Source organism: Sceloporus undulatus, chromosome 2 (assembly GCF_019175285.1).
Source record: "Sceloporus undulatus isolate JIND9_A2432 ecotype Alabama chromosome 2, SceUnd_v1.1, whole genome shotgun sequence".
NCBI lineage: Eukaryota > Metazoa > Chordata > Lepidosauria > Squamata > Phrynosomatidae > Sceloporus > Sceloporus undulatus.
Genome location: NC_056523.1, coordinates 113135218 through 113140824, shown reverse-complemented (window position 1 = coordinate 113140824; position 5607 = coordinate 113135218).

Here is a 5607-nt window from a genome sequence, read left to right as displayed (position 1 = left end):
ATTCCTGTCATTGAGTTCCTGAAATACACTGGTGAAACCTTCACAGATGCAGAGTATCAACAACTAATAGTCAATATCAAATAACACAGCTTTCATCTTTAAAATATCATTCCATTTATAATAATTCTGTAAATAAATATTTAGATATCAAGAACACAATGAAATAATTCTTTCTTAAAAACTTAAAATAATGACACTTCTCTCATAGTTTAACAGAACTTAGTTATTATGATGGAACAGAGAATGGCTCAGATACATTATTTCTTTTTCTCATTGGGTTACTCTCAGATAAACACTTTGTCCCCCGTGCCTATTCTCCATCCTAGCTTGCTTTGTAAATCAGTATGAAATGAAAATCACATGTAGTTTTGTGAACCAAAGGGAAAGATCATGAGAACAAAAATAAGAGTTTAGAGAGTTTTGTTGCTGTGTGTCTTTGAGTCATTTCTGACTGATGGCAACCCTATCATGGAATTTTCTTGGCATGTTTCTTCAGAAGTGGGCTGCCATTGCCATCTTCTGAGGCTGAGTGAGTGTGACTCACCCAATTTTACCCAAGGGATGGCTGAATGGAGATTTGAACCTGGTCTCTAGAGTCATAGATGAATGCCCAAACCACTACACCACACTGGCTCACTGAGAGAGCCATGAGGTATCATGCTCACTGTACTTTAACTGGTTGTATAGAGGGGAGCAACTGGGATGCCACTTAGCTTGGTAGGGGGGTTATGATCAATGGGCTGAAGCTGAGATGGAAGGAACTCTCTTTTGAAATTCAGTTACCTGTGATCTAATCTTTGAAGATGAAAAAGAAGCTGGGAGGTCCAGTCCTAGAACTCACTTACCTTGCCAATTTTGTCCTGGCCACTGTGCTTCTTTTTCTAACTCATCACCAGCCAGACTCAGCTCAAATATAGCTCTATCTGGAGCATTCCTTGCAAGCCCAATTCAATATAACAGAACAATATGCATTTCAAAATGGAGGTGTATCTTCCCAGAAGGGAGGATTGTCTGACTTCTCCATCACACACTGTTTTTTTAAAGACAGACTAACATGCTCTCTAGCAGAAAAGACATTATATCAGAAAAGCGGAGCTGTAAGACAGAGGAACAGTCTCACTCTTGGCTCAAGCTTCTCCTGTATGGAGACTAGAGATTTTATACCTAGAAATTTGCACTGACCTGTTTTTCCCCATTTCTTCCAAACTGATTTCCAACTTGGTCTGAACACTAGATCAGGTATATTGTGTGTTCAGGTGTCCAGTTTCACAGACGTACAGCTCTTAGCAGCAGGCGGTCTGGGCAAGCGTCCAAAATATGTCTTCAGCATGAGATAAGAAAGTACAAGTTGAGCAATAGTTTGGTTCATGGTACAGTGAGATTTGTGGGCTCTAATTATACCCTTTTAACCTTCTGTGCCTTTTTACTTGGTATATATTATCTTTTGAAATGGAAAAAAAACATTGTGTTCCACCAGGCTCCATTTATAAGATGCACTCTCCAGGAAATTAAGGAAAATGCTGGTAGAATGATTAACTAATCTTTCTTGAAGGCCCAAAGAAAAAAGTTCCTCGCTTCTCTTATCCCTGGAAGGACTCCTCTAGAATGTGGTACTGATTTCAGTCTCGTCTTTTCCTACAAGGGACTGCAGAAATCCTTTTCATTTCCCCTCCTTTTATGGAAGTGCAACTAGAAGTATCTCTCTGCCAGTAGAATGGACACCACTGATGAAATGTTTTCCCCACCATCCTTGTACGCTCCTGCTCTCCTAAACCTGTTCTGAATGGTCAACGCACTATCCAGGAAGATGCAGGGGAGAGGAGGGGAAGGAGAAGTCCTCTTGCATGAGCTGAGGCTTGAATGATTTTGCACAATCTCAAAATCTTGCTAAGATTTATTGATAGAAGCTTTTAATCATAGATTGGCCACCATATGTAGTCTAGCTGGTCTTCTGTTTGTTAGCAAGATGTTCTGTCTTGCATTTTGTTTCTTTTTATGTAACTCCCACTCATTGTATCTTTTGTTATGTTTTAATCAGTAAAAGTCTGAACGCTTTTATTCCTGTTGGCTGACTTTCTTTGGAACCTTATTCCAGTATCTTGCTGAGGATTAATCCTAAAAGGGTGCTTTAAAAACAATACAGTGGTACCTCGGGATACGAAATACCCAGGTTACGAAATTTTCGGGATACGAAAAAATCCCATAGGGAATCATTGTTCCGGGTTACGAATGTTTTTTCGGGTTACGAAAAAACTTTTGGTGCTTTTTTCGGCTTTTTCGCACGGAATCGCGGCTTTTCCCCATTAGCGCCTATGGCAATTCGGCTTACGAAGGCTTTTCGGGTTACGAAAGCGGCCGCGGAACGAATTAATTTCGTAACCCGAGGCACCACTGTATACTAGATATTGCTGTTGGTGTTGTGCACCTTCAAGTCGTTTCTGACTTATGGAGACCTTAAGGTGAACCTATCATGGAGTTGCTTAAGAAGGAGTTTGTCATTGCCATCCTCTGAGGCTGAGAGAGTATGACTTGCCCACCGTCATCCAAGTTTCATGGCCAAGTGGGGAATCAAACCCTGGTTTCCGGGGTCATAGTCCAGCACTCAAACCACTATGCCACACTGGTGCTCATTTTTAGTAAAAGCGTAAACTCCAGAACTATTCTGACTGTTCTTATCATTTTTTATTAACTCTAGGATTGCAACACAAAGCCTAGGAAAGAAACTAGCCATAAAGTACACAAGGTGTGCCACATGTACAATAACTTGATGTATACCCAACACCTTAGAATCTTTTTAGTCCCCAAAGAGCCAATGGTGCCCTGTAGAAGACATGTCTGGCTATTTTATTGCATTAGGTACTTGGGATATTACTGCCCTGCTTAGGATCTAATTTCTTTCACAGGGTGTCAGGTGGCCCTCTGAGATCCCAGGAGAGGAGATTTTATATGTTCCTCACATGTTCTGGCCCTCATCATCTTGGCCCACAACGGAATATAAGCCTGGTAGTACTTTTTGGCACTTGCAATTTGGTGCTGTCTCTCCCTCATTTTATTCTGAGTATATTTCTGCTGATGAATGCACCGATTAAACTCTTGCAGCCTCCTGTTTTGACCTTTGGATATTGTCTACTCTGAACAGTCTCAGTCTTACTACAGTAATGGATTGCACTGAAGTATAATGGCTAACTCAGTTGGCTCCCTGAACATCAATGAAACCTATAAGGGTCCCATCCCACAGTTTGCTTGGAGAACAGGTAATGACTGCTTGAAACTCCTTACATCTCTCTCATACTTTGCAAGTTAAGCACTGATGTTATTCTCACAATGTGACACAGGTCTGGAGAGGGAACCTGTGCTGCTTGTCATAATACATGCTTCAAGTGCTATGCAATGGCACTTTCCTAACCACATTCCACACAGATTTGTAATTTGGGAAACGAAAAACTCAGCAGCCTTTCAGCACCTCCCTCCCCTTTTTATTTTTGGGAAGTAATTGGAGATAACAGGTTTATTTAAAGCTCGGAAATTTTGCTTTGGGGAATTGTGCTCTGATTTACAGCCCAGGAAAATGTTGCATCAGTACATTTTCAGTGAACATATTTCTAAACCCCAAAAGATAAGGTTCCCAAGCAGTGTTTCTTTAATTCGAGTTCCTCCAAGGAAACCAGTTTATTCCCTGGTCTATGACCAAGATAGAAACATAGAGTTGGAAGAGACCCCAAGGGCCATCCAGTCCAACCCCCTGCCATGCAGGAATCCATGATTAAAGCACCCTGACAGATGGCCATCCAGCCTCTGTTTCAAAACCTCTCTGAGGTTGGGTCTTCCACCGTTGAATAGCTATTACTGTCAGGAAGTTCTTCCTAATGTTTAGGTGGAATCTCTTTTCATGTAGCTTGACTCCATTGCTATACATCCTAGTCGAGTGATTCCCAGACTCTAGCCTTCCAGGTGTTTTAGACCTTGGCTCCCAGAATCCCAGACCACTGTCTTAGATGGCTGAGGCTTCTGGGAATCACTGTCCTAGTCTCTAGAGCAGCAGATGTTACTCTAAAATTCACATGTCAATCCTAACTCCATGAATCACTATGGCCACAAGGATTCTGAACATTTTACAAAGATTGTCCTAGTACATGGCTGTTCCCTTTTGCTGCTATAGGCAAACTCAGTCTATTAGTCACTTGTGGTTGGTCCTCTTGAAATAAATGGCAAGTCAGCACAGGTAATCAATAATGTGTATTGATCTGCAATATATATCTATTTCAAAGGCAAAATTTTATGCTAATTGTCACCCCAAACTTTATTCCCATCACCAGAGGAGTTAATTAGGCAGGAGTTATGTTTGCAAGGCAATGACTTCTATTTGATTTGTTTCATGTGAACAATGAAAGCAAAAAGAATCATTCAGCAACACTTTTCACTGTTTGCGCTGCCAAACAAATTAACATGGCACTATTTGATGCAAAACAACTGCTTACAGAGAGGGCAGCAAGATAGAATTTAAGGGGAGTTGTACACAAAGTTTGGAATCCTTTGAAGAAAATGTTTTGACAGCCTGGCACAAAATATTATGAATAGCTGTTTACATGCATTGTTCCATGTCTCACAGTTCCTTTATTAGTACACTTATGGAAATAGCAGGGTATGGAAAACAAAACTAGTCCCAGCATTTTCCAAACCAGTCAGAAAGATTATCAATAGGCGAAAATTAGAGAACCTTTGGAGATTTTCCTAACTTGATCGTCTCCAGCAGTGCTGATTGCAGTTCTTAACATATCCTGCCATTACTAGACCACTACACAGGGAGGGCACCTCCCAACATATTGTTGTTGTTGTGTGCCTTCAAACACTTCAATACTCAAACCATTGCACCATGCTGGATCTACTTCATCTTGTAGCAGGTGACATATTTATATGCTGTCTTCCCCAGAGCAGTGTATATGTGTGGTGTGTGTATGTGTGGTATGTTTGTTTGCTCTGAGATATCATGCAATCCCATTAGGCTTCTTTTAAAATTCATTTCCAGCTGGATCCCTTTTGGAATCATATGCACTTTTTAAAGGGGCAGTTACATTATTGGAAAGTGTAGTTAAATCACTGTTGCTTAGCCATCGGGAACAGCCTGTTGTGCTGCTCTTTGCTATAAAGGTGGTGATTAGAAACATGTGGTGGGTCCAAGAGTCTTTGCTTGTACAGTCTCTCCTTCTCAGAAATGCCAGTCCCAAGAAAAAACTTTTGAGAGGAAAACACTTGGTAAAAGACTGAGTTCCTGTAGAATTCCTATTTAATATCTTCTTGTTTCTAGAGAGAAAGAATCCAAGGCAGATCTTGTTTCTTATTTCTGATTTGCAGCACCTTTAGGAAAGGGGGGGAAAGGCCATTAAAAAAGTGGACACACAAGACTTGTTAAACTTCAGAACATAAAATAATAAAACCCAGATATTTTATTTTAGGAATCCAAGCCAAATTCTTTGTCTTTGTGGACTGGTCCCAACAATCTAGGAATGAAGGGGTGGGCACAAGGAAATTATGGTGAAATGACAGACCATGGGCCAAGTTTTGGGAGTTATCTGAAATGGAGCAGAGAGTTCTTTCCTATACAGGTCC